We start from the raw sequence: 12,756 nt of genomic DNA on the forward strand, positions 1-12,756 counted from the left end.
TCTACCAACCCTGGAACAGAGAAGAGAGAGAGGGGATCTGATACAATATTATAAATTGATCAACGGAATGACCAAGTGGATAATGAGAAACTGATCCTGAGAGCAGAATATGACATTCGAAGCACAAGATCGCATAGTAAAAAGCTGAGAAAGGGAAGATGTCTGAGAGATGTTAAAAAATATAGTTTCCCGCAAAGATGTGTTGAGACGTGGAACAGCTTGAGTGAAGAAGTGGTGTCAGCAGCGAGTGCGCATACTTTTAAAGAAAAATTGGATAAGTGTAGATATGGAGACTGGGCCACACGACCATAAAGCCCAGGCCCTGTAAAACTACAACTAGGTAAATACAACTAGGTAAATACACACACAAACACACACACACACGTGGAGTAGGGTGGATATGAATTAAGAGGCGCGCCAGACGTGAGTGTGCTTGCTACAAACATGACAACCAGCTCAAGGAAATTGGGATGACTATACATTTTCATTCAGTAATATTTAGAGCAACTCAGGCATTAATGGAAGGCCAATGCATCTGAGAACCAGACCCATTAGCGTTACCCTGTACCCGATCTGCATACCAACTAGACTGGCGGGCTTCAGGTGCCTCCGATTCCAGGCTCGATAGTGAGGGAAACAGAGAAGGAGGAAGAGGAGGAGTAGGCGATGGAAACTGTGAGGTACGGAGGGAAGGAGAGGGAAGGAAGGGAGAGACATCTTCTCTACTAGATGCGAGAAATCACTTTATTGTATCGAACTGAATGTGCTTTACGTAAGTGTTCAACGACGTGGCTGTTGGGCACGTGTAAGTGTGAGGATGGCGCGACGCAGAGTACAGGAGAGAAAGGTGTAAATGCACAAGCTCAGTGCTGCAAGTGTCTGTCTTGGATAGTATGCTGCCTACCACGTTCTTGGCTTCATAAGTCACTACAGTAGTTACTCCAATATTCCGAGTAAAAACAACAGTGCTCGGCTGTCATATAATCGTCATAACATGCTGATCGCTTTCTGGTTATAGATAGATCAGTACACAGACGTCAAATAATCGACAAAACATGTTCGTCGCTTCCTCAGTTAGTAGCTATTTTCCTTGGTTATATATAGAGCAGTGTTCAGTGATCAAATGATTGTCATAATCACTCGGAGATTCAAAGGTCATTCACTTGATTATCACTGCATATCAGCCACTACTGTGAACATCTCCAATCTTTGGCCTTCTCTGCACTGCGATGAAAAGAGAGAAAAAAATCGAATACACTAATGATATATAATTAATTCTAATGAATAAATAAATAATAAATTAAATCACCATCAAATATTTGCAAAGCTCCAGTTATTAAACATTTAGAGTTAGAACGGCAAAAAATACTCATGGACTAAGAATTTTTAGTACCTCGACACATAAAATAGAAAAAAAAAACATAAATGAAAAAGGATACCCATTAAATTTCTTCGTAGCACTGATAGCCAGAATAGTTTTATATTAAGAACACACCTGCCACAGTGATATATAACCTTGTGCAGGGAGGAGCAGAGGAACCGAGGTAGAATCAGCTGAAGGAGGAAGGCTGGAGACGGGGAAGAGGAAGGGACAGTAAGTGGGGTCAAGTGACGGATGACATTGACACTTGCTTCTGATATCCGTGAGATCTCTCAGGAGGATTAGGTTGTACTCGGCAAGTATTAATGTAAGAGGTAACACTCAAGACGGAGTGGTGACACCTGGAGCGGACACGACCTCATTACCCAGTGCTTCTGTAGACTAGCATATGCTGTTCAGACACTTTGGCATTTGACGAAAAATCTCGAACTTGTTGCTGTTCAGAGAATTAACACCGACGATTACCATGTCAGAGAGAGAGAGAGAGAGAGAGAGAGAGAGAGTGTTGCGACCACCTGTCAGAAGTGTCACTCGAACGGTATTACTAATAAAGCGATGCCAATAATTAACTGTAAGCTAATAACAGTGTTCTAATGACTGTGGAGACGGCATGATGAAGGGACAACTGCCTAGTCTTGCCGAACTCAGGAATTATGCATTTCACTATCAAAAAACATTTATTTCGCTTACTTATTCATGTTAGTATATTTTCATTAATCTTTACATACATTTTTCACTTTAACTTTCATCGGCTACAGCCATTTATTTCCCCCTGCGATAGGAGGGGCGGCCTGGTGGCACACTCCACAACTGGCCTGGAAGATATACTAGCAAACTGCCACTACGGTCCCTGTGCATTGTGAAAACCAACTAAAAGTGAATAGAGTGAGGAACTGCAAATATCTACACCGTCTGTCGCTTCCCTGTCCTTCTGCACTATTATTCGTATAATGAAACAAAACGCTACATCTTGCCCGAGCCATCTCCCTTTAAAGCACCTCTCGACCTTGTGTTATAGACCGCCAGCTTTCCACACCCTCACCGCGATTCACGAGATGCACGGGGAAGCTTCGCGTCGCCTTTACATGAGGGTCACCACCCTTGCCAGTTCTTGTAATTCTTTGATGTGTGAGACCACTACTAATTAGGTAACTTTTACTTATTTATTCTTTTTTTGCTCTTATTCGTAACCTACAGTGTGACTGAACATTTTATCAAGGCATGCGTTTCAAACTCGTGTATAAACTTGTACATAAACTGTATATATATCAATAATAACTAATCAGTTACTGTTCATAGAATTTGCTCTTGGCTCAGAGTTATCAGTTTTCCATTTCTGCATTCACGCATTTTGCAGCAATAATTGATAATCTGATGCAATTTATGTTAAAACGGAATCAAATGGATGCGCAACGGAAGAGGATCACTGATGGAAATACAGAGGCCGGGATATTTTCATATACAAAAACGTGTAGGTCTGATGGCTTCGTGCAGCTTCTTATTCTTTCTCATGCTGTTATTTATGTTGAAATTTAAGCCCCATTACTTATTACGTGACATTTGTGAAGAAAATACACTTTTCTTCTTATGCGTTAAACCTCACATAGCATTACGTTTGAAAAAAGAGATGAAAAAAAATCTTGTGCTTAGACTTCAAACATTCAAAATCACCATCAAATCTCCCTCCCTACCTTGATCTGCCCTGGGGCCTGTCCACACCACAGCCTCTAAATCACGAGTCGCCGCAAACAATGTTGGCCGGTGCTGTTTACAGAGCTTATTCAAACAGAATTTCGCATATGGGTCTGTACAGCAGCCTCTCTCCAAACACGTCCAATGACCGGCAATAGCAGACCGCAGAACAAAGATCGATTGCTTTGTCCTAGACTGAATGGTATTGCTGTTTGTTGGTGATCCTTCGTAATTCCTCTATTTCTAGCGTCAATATTTCAACATCTCACAAACAAGGCAAAGTATACCGTTGTTTTGACAGTCTTGATTGCACACACACACACACACACACACACACACACACACACACACACACACACACACACACTAATCGCCTTCCATTAGTTACATGTATGCTACTCGTATATTTCACAAACTACCATAAAAAATGGAAGCTATGCTACACAATGGATGTGGTCCTTTTCAAACGATCACTTAATCATACTTAAGTTCTCACAATACCCATAAATACGTTGGCTATACTGCAGTTAGGTCGCTTGTAAACAGCGTCGCCTGTTTTAAATAATATACACGGCTTCCTGAAGCTTACCAAATGTAGTCCTGCCCTACAATATAGTGAAGGAGTCCAGGTCTGTTATACAATACAAAGTACAAAATGATGTTATATGTATGTAATAAAGAATGTGAACATAAACATACCTACACGTGGACACGGTTATTCAAGGGTAGGCACAACACACAAACACATACACACACACACACACACACACACACACACACACACACACACACACACACACACACACACAAGAGAGAGAGAGAGAGAGAGAGAGAGAGAGAGAGAGAGAGAGAGAGAGAGAGAGAGAGAGAGAGAGAGAGAGAGAGAGAGAGAGAGAGAGAGAGAGAGAGAGAGAGAGAGAGAGAGAACCTCTATTACGAAGAGATAAATTCAGTAAAAATACAACTGTGAGTAATAATGAGAAAACTCGAGGGTAAAATAAATTTCGTGATATATGTACTACATGAAAAGTCAAAATTTGTTTTTGAAAAATAAATAATTATTTACACTGGACCTACTCGCCATAATGGTGGTCAACATTTCACAGTGTTCCTCATAAAAGGGAGTGTTTGCGAGCAATTGTATCAAAGCATGTGCAGTCTGATCATACTGTTTGAATTCTTCAGTAATGGCAACGCTTTGTTTCGTGAAGACCAACCTCACACACACACACACACACACACACACACACACACACACACACACACACACACACACACACACACACACACACACACACACACACACACACACACACACACACACACACACACACACACACACACACACACACACACACACACACACACACACACACACACACACACACACACACACACACACACACACACACACACCGAAAGAAAGAACAGAACAAACAAAATGCATATAAAATGTCTACATTCACGCAATAACCCCGTGGTGGGACATACATAAGTCTCGCCATTTCACCTCGGCCACTACCACTTGTACAGTTGCTGGAGACACCGCGCGGCACACACCTGTTATCAACACACACACACACACACACACACACACACACACACACACACACACACACACACACCAGCTATAAATACATAATAACAACAACCCCTCTGCTAGCTTAACTAAAACCATAACCGCTACTATAATTCACAACAGACACAACCAACAACAATCACAATCACACTCAACCTTACACAGTTCACTATCATACATAATGCCCCAGAAACACTACCAGCTCTATATACGCATGAGTTATAACTAGAATGGTCTAAATATCCTACAAAATTACGTGCTTATATTACATCTCAGCATCTCAATACAATAATTTTCCAACTTTACTATCATCCTACACGTAACTTGCTTTAGGCGCTGCTGCTGCATATCACAAACAGTATTGCAAGAGTCAAAAGGTCTGCTGCTCTTTGCTTTGTTTCTGTTTTGCTTTTAGTGTTACTGTTCATTGTCGCCATACAGGTGAATTAAAAACGAGCTACACTTCACAGGCCGCGTTGCTATCACATCTATACGACCACACAGACAAAGAAAGACAAACATAGAGGTAGAACCATGGACACAAATATAGTATAATATATCGAATAAGAAAGACTGACGTATCTGAGAACTCATCACAATTACGTGAGGGGAGGGTTTAAAACGCTAAGAAAACAGACCTGCTGTGAGAACAAATGGGAAAAAATATCCACAGGAAGAGTATGCATGTTGTTCTTGCATTTTTCTTTCCTTATGCAACGTGTCAAACTGTCCTTCATCAGATCTGTCAGTTGGAGTGATAGCTGCCTGGGACGCTGACGACGCCTCAGAGGGAACCAACGCCAAGGTTATTTACTCCATCGAGAAGAATGTGATCCACGAGCGCACTGGTGAGGCCATATTCCGCGTGAACCCCCAGTCGGGCCTCATTCAGACTGCGCTGTGCTGCCTGGACCGGGAAACAACGCCAGAGTATCACATCCAAGTGGTGGCCACAGACGGTGGTGGCCTCAAGGGTGAGTGCAAATACACAGCGGTCAGTGACAGTGCCTTTACCATTACGATCCTCTTCCAAACAGCCTTGTTTGTATTAATAAAATAATCCTACATCCTGCTCTCCGTAGATTTGATTAGATTACATGCTACTGATCACAAAATACAAAGACTAGGACATCATGACTATACTCGTTAATAGGTCTGTATAAAGTTATATATACACAACATTTGTAATAAATAACGAGTCAATAAAACTAAGTACACTACCAAAAGTAATAACAATAAAATAAGAACATACAGAGGCACAAACACCACGCACTCCTGACAGAACCCACGCTTAACCAGAGATCTGGAATAATAGTCACACTAACAAATATCATGGCTAAGTATATAAAAAAAATAATCTAGTTTTATTAATAGCCAAAATGAGGCAATCAGTTAATAAATGAAACAAAAGCTCAGCAAATGTACATGCAATTGAGCTGTTTCACCACCGCACACTAAACACGTATAATCTTTTTTGTGTCGCACCGCAGGGACGGGAACGGTGGTGGTGAGGCTGGCGGACGTTAACGACAACTCGCCTCGCCTAGCTCGCCAACTCTGGGAACTGGAGGTGGACGAAACGTGGGGGAAAGGTCCACCCAACGACACCACCATCCTTGAGGTTTCTGCGGCGGACAGAGACACATCCAACTACTTCTACTACAGGGTGAGTGAGAACGGCGCCAAGGATGACAAGCAACAAGGGACTTCAAAAAGGCTGGAATATATAGTACTCGTATACGTATCATCAACTTTGTATAGTGTAATGTAGTAAATTAATAGTTGCTTTTGTGTCTACGTGTAGAGTAAAAGGAGGGTTATTTTTGAAGAAGAGGATGACGTCATGAAAGGGGAAAGAAGGGTAAATTAAAAAGATAAATATCAAGCGAAATGAGAGAAAAAAATAAGATCGCGTATAAACAATGTTGCCAGTAAAGATAATAGATTAACTAAAGATATGGGGAAAATGTTATCGATGAAAGAGGGACGGAGAGACCAGATTTATCGGGAGAGAAAGGATTAAGAAGGGTGTTTTATATAAAATATGGGAAGCAAGCAACATGTGAGACAAAAAGAAATAAAAGCAGATGTAAGCATCAGGAGGACAATACTGAGGATTTGATTACATAAACCAACTGACTGATAATGCCAGAGAGAGAGAGAGAGAGAGAGAGAGAGAGAGAGAGAGACTATAGTATGGAGCTAAAAATTTGAAATATTCGTTTATTCATTTATTTTATTTTATTAATTTATTTATATTTTGTTTTTTTTAATTACCTTCATATCTCTGATTTGTTTATTCATTTTATTTGATTACATATATTTTGTTTCTGTTTATTCATTTTATTTATGTATTTTATTTGATGTATTTCTTTATTCTTATTTATTTGTTTATTCATCTATCTATATATTATTATTTTTTTTCCTTCCACCGTGTCTCTCAGATATAACTCTTACCAATCATTATAGTAGAAAGGTGAGAAAGTTATGATAAGGCAGACAAAGGCTTAATCATCGCTGGACGCCACACGATCACTCTAGTATATCATCTCTGTGTCGCTCAATTCTTTTTTTTTTTTTTTTTTTTTTTTTACATTACAAGGGCACTGGCCAAGGGCAAACAAAGTGTTGGAAAAAAAAAAATCCCGCTGGTTGCCAGGCCCTGTTAAGAGGAAAGTAGAAAGAGAAAAAACAAAAAAATCTAAAAGGAGGGTCCAGTTAACGTAAGAGGTGTCTTGACACTCCTCTTTTGAAAGAGTTTAAGTCATAGGCAGGTGGAAATACAGACACAGGTAGAGAGTTCCAGAGTTTACCAGTGTAGGGAATGAAGGAGTGAAGATACTGGTTAACTCTTGCATTAGGAAGATGGACAGAATAGGGATGAGAAGAAGTAGAGAGTCTTGTGCAGCGAGGCCGCAGGAGGGGAAGGCATGCAGTTAGCAAGTTCAGAAGAGCAGACAGCATGAAAACAGCGGTAGAAGACAGATAAAGATGCAACATTGCGGCGGTGACTTAAAGAATCAAGACAGTCAGTTAGAGGAGAAGAGTTGATAAGACGAAAAGCTTTAGATTCCACCTTGTTTAGTAAAGCTGTGTGTGGATCCCCCCCAGACATGAGAGCCATACTCCATACACGGGCGGATAAGGCCCTTGTACAGAGCAAGCAGCTGGGAGGGAGAGAAAAATGGACGAAGACGCCATAGGACACCTAACTTCTTGGAAGCTGATTTAGCAAGAGTAGAGATGTGAAATTTCCAGTTTAGATTTTTAGTGAAGGATAGACCGAGTGTGTTTAATGTAGAGGAGAGGGGAAGTTGAGTGTTATTGAAGAAGAGAGGATAGTTGTCTGGAAGGTTATGTCGAGTAGATAGTTGTAGAAATTGAGTTTTGAGGCATTGAACAAAACCAGGTTTTCTCTGCCCCAATCAGAAACAAGTGAAAGATCAGAAGTTAGGCGTCCTATAGCATCTCGCCTTGAGTCATTTAATTGTTGTTGGGTTGGGCGTCTGTTGAACGCTGTTGAATAATGCAGGGTGGTATCATCAGCATAGGAGTGGATAGGGCATTGAGTCAGATTTAGGAGATCATTGATGAATAATAGAAAGAGAGTGGGTGATAGGACAGAACCCTGTGGAACACCACTGTTGATAGTTTTAGGGAAGAACAGTGACCGTCTACTACAGCAGCAATAGAACGATCGGAAAGGAAACTGGAGATGAAGGTACAGAGAGAAGGATAGAATCCGTAGGAGGGTAGTTTAGAAATTAAAGATTTGTGCCAGACTCTATCGAAGGCTTTCGATATGTCAAGGCCGACAGCAAAGGTTTCACCGAAGTCCCTAAAGAGGATGACCAAGATTCAGTTAGGAAAGTAAGAAGATCACCAGTAGATCTGCCTTTACGGAAACCATACTGGCAATCAGAGAGAAGGTTGTGAGCTGATAGATGCCTCATTATCTTCCTATTAAGGATAGACTCAAAGGCTTTAGAAAGGCAGGAAATCAAAGCTATAGGGCGGTAGTTAGAAGGATTGGAGTGGTCACCTTTTTTAGGGACAGGTTGAATGTGAGCAAACTTCCAGCAAGAAGGATAAATAGAAGTAGAGAGACACAGATGAAAGAGTTTGACCAGGCAGTGAGCGAGTTCGGAAGCACAGTTTTTGAGAACAACAGGAGGGACTCCATCCGGACCGTAAGCCTTCCGAGAATCAAGGCCAGAGAGGGCCAGGAAAACGTCTTTATAAAGAATTTTAATTTTAGGGATGAAGTAGTCAGAGGGTGGAGGAGTAGGAGGAATATGCCCAGAATCATCCAAAGTTGAGTTGGTAGCAAAGGTTTGAGCGAAGAGTTCAGCTTTAGAAAAGAAGAGACAGCTGTAGAGCCATCTGGATGAAGTAAAGGAGGGAAAGACGAAGAAGTAAAGTTGTTAGAGATATTATTGGCTAGATGCCAGAAATCTCGAGAGGAGTTAGAATTGGAAAGACTTTGACATTTTCTATTGATGAAAGAGTTTTTAGTAAGTTGGAGAATAGATTTGGCATGATTACGGGCAGAAATATATAGGGCATGAGTTTCAGCAGTTGGATGGCTACGGAACCGTTTGTGAGCCGCCTCTCTATCATTGACAGCACGAGAACAAGCAGAGTTAAACCAAGGCTTTTTAGCTTTAGGGTTAGAGAAAGTATGAGGAATGTATAGCTCCATGCCAGAGATAATCACCTCTGTTATGCGCTCGGCACAAAGAGAAGGATCTCTGACATGAAAACAATAATCATCCCAAGGAAATCAGAATAGTACTGCCTTAGTTCCTCCCACTTAGCAGAGTTAAAATGCCAGAAGCACCTCCGCTTAGGCGGGTCCTGAGGCTGCACTGGAGTGATAGAACTGGTAACGGAAATTAGATTGTGGTCGGAGGAGCCCAACGGAGAGGAAAGTTTAACAGAGTAAGCAGAAGGGTTGGAGGTTAGGAAAAGATCAAGAATGTTGGGCGTGTCTCCAAGGCGGTCAGGAATACGGGTAGGGAACTTCACTAGCTGCTCTAGGTCATGAAGGATAGCAAAGTTGAAGGTTTGTTCACCAGGTTGGTCAGTGAAAGAAGATGAAAGCCAAAGCTGGTGGTGAACATTGAAATCCCTAAAATGGAGATCTCAGCAAAGGAAAGTGAGATAAGATGTGCTCCACCTTGGAAGTCAAATAGTCAAAGAATTTTACATAGTCAGAGGAATTAGGTGAGAGGTATACAGCACAGATGAATTTAGTTAGAGAGTGACATTGAAGTCTTAGCCAGATGGTAGAAAATTCTGAAGATTCAAGATTGTGGGCACGAGAGCAAGTGGTGTCGTTACGCACGTATGCGCAACATCCAGCTTTGGATTGAAAATGAGGATAGAGCAAGTAGGAGGGAACAGAAAAGGGGCTGCTGTCAGTAGTCACAGACAACTGTGTTTCGGTTAGGAAGAGAAGATGAGGTTTAGTAGAGGAGAGGTGGTGTTCCACAGATTGAAAATTAGAACGAAGGCCACGAATGTTGCAGAAATTGATAGTGAAAATATTAGATGAAGTGTCAAGACACCCAAGGTCGACAGCAGAGGGGCAGTCCGACCTGGGGACATTTATGGTCCCCTCCCCAGAGGGGGACTCCGAGGCAGGGCGTGGTGAAGCCATTATTAAATTTTGATTTGAAGAGAGTAATTCGCCCAAAAGACTTGTATAATATTCTGAAACACCTTGCTCTCTCACCACAATTATTGATTACCTTGTTTCTCAAAAAGAGTTCCTCCTGTATGTGCTAGGAATCACAGCAAGTCACCGAAGGATTATCCAGGTGATGAGGAAACATTAAACACTGCATACAGTGGTTCGAGTATATTAAGAATCCGAGATAAAGCGAACGTGACTGAGTGACCAAAGCGGCAAGATGCGACTTTGATTGACTATGAACAAGGCGCGCAGAGGGACAACAAAAGTCATCCCGCCAAACCGAAAATGGAACGAGAAACACCTTGAATAATAAGATACTCAAATGATAAATAACAATGATGATGATAATAATAACAATAATAATAATAATAATAATAATAATAATAATAATAATAATAATAATAGAATAACAGCAATAATAATAATAATAATGATAATAATAATAATAATAATAATAATAATAATAATGATAACAATAATAATAATAACAATAATAATTGCAACAATAATAACAAAAATAATGTAATGAAGTTTTGATATATACATACATATATGCTACATTTAAATAATGTAAAAATATTGTTAATCTGTCACTAGAACTATAAGAATAACTTTAACTCTTTCATGTTTCCAATAATTAGTTATCTTCAACTCTTTTCACACTTACTTTCTACAGGTCTCTTAAGTAATGTTGTGGCCTTAAAAACAACGATATCAAACGTGTCATCTTTTCTCTTTTTTTAGCCATGCAAATCAATTTCTTTTCCTTTTCATTACATCTCTGAATATTAGAAAAAGACGACCATAGCAGTAAAGGACATCAAAAACTCGTGAAAATTCAAATAGTCTTTTTGATTGTAATGGAGGTGCGGGCAGAAATGCTTCAGAATATAGTTCACTCACTCACCTAGATAGGCACATGATGAACGCAATCCCTCCCGCTCGTTGCTATTCTGCCTGAACACTACCGAATTTATCTGTACCAAGTGATGGGTTAACATTTTTTCTCTTCGATCTGTGATAAAGTGCGCAATTTGCTTCCTGACTCTCACACCATCGGCTGGTATCAGTCTTTTTAAGGGATAGTATTTCTTTGAGGGCACAAAACATATTCTTGATGGCATAGACCGGAGAGAAGAAAAAGGGTAATCGATAAAGAGGTTATTATAGATGCATGAGAGAGAGAGAGAGAGAGAGAGAGAGAGAGAGAGAGAGAGAGAGAGAGAGAGAGAGAGAGAGAGAGAGAGAGAGAGAGAGAGATTCCGCTTTGTAGTTAGTAAGTGGTGAGTGAATGCTGAAATATTTAACAAATGTTTCAGAATAAAAGAAATATAAATTGTAAATATATCTTAAATAATAAGTACGAGTAAAATTCTTTTCATGAATGACGAAGTTCATCCTCGAACCAACATTTCTTATTCATTTCCTATTCACCCATACACCCACCCACCCACCCACCCAGACACCCACCCACCCACCCACCCAGATACCCACCCAGACACACACACACACACACACACACACACACACACACACACACATATGCCCCTGAGGGCACAAAACACGGACCTCAGTGCGATCCTCACCATGTTGTAAGCAAATAACCATTAGGTTAGTTTTCTAATCTTCAGCCTCCCCACCCCCAATTCTCTATGAATATACTGCAATTTTGATAAACCACTTATTATTATCATTATGATTATTATTTTTATTACACACACACACACACACACACACACACACACACACACACACACACACACACACACACACACACACACACACACACACACACACACACTTTGGAGATTTCCACGTGCATATGTATACACTGGAAGAAATGCCTTAGGAGCTGAGCGTCTCGTCTGGCCTTCACCTCAATTAGCATGTGTCAACAAGTAATTCCAAGGGGTTTCCTTCACTCTGCTTTGATCCGCCGGGATCCTCAACACAGCTAATGCGCCAGCTTCAGTGAGCACAAATGTTCTTCTCAAGGCATTCGCAAAATACATATGATACGTAGATAAATAGAACTATAATACTTTGTCGTTACATGAAAACATAAGCTCAGTTATTTTAATAATGCATTTTACTGTTGTTCTTCTCACTGTATGTAAAACGCTATACACAGCTAAACCTGAATTAGACGACAAATATTGACTCTTCCATTGCTCCATAGCCATTAATCACACTGAGACATTTCCATCTGTAAACATCATGCTGGTTAACCACCAGAAAATTAATACAATATTTCTGTAGTTCATTTACCTTTCCTGCATGTGCCTATAGAAATACTGTACACATTTCTTTAATCCTGTAAACGGTTTTATATCGCAGTGAAGGAGTTAAAGGAAAAAAGAAATGTTACAACACAAAGAAACGTTAAACTCTATCATTAAAAAATCT

At 40.4% G+C, this 12,756-nt stretch overlaps 1 pseudogene; it reads left to right on the forward strand.

Annotated features, from left to right (window-relative positions):
* Positions 1-12,756, forward strand: part of LOC123498180 — a 218,945-nt pseudogene that overhangs the window by 140,618 nt on the left and 65,571 nt on the right.

Source organism: Portunus trituberculatus, chromosome 47 (assembly GCF_017591435.1).
Source record: "Portunus trituberculatus isolate SZX2019 chromosome 47, ASM1759143v1, whole genome shotgun sequence".
Taxonomy (NCBI): Eukaryota; Metazoa; Arthropoda; class Malacostraca; order Decapoda; family Portunidae; genus Portunus; species Portunus trituberculatus.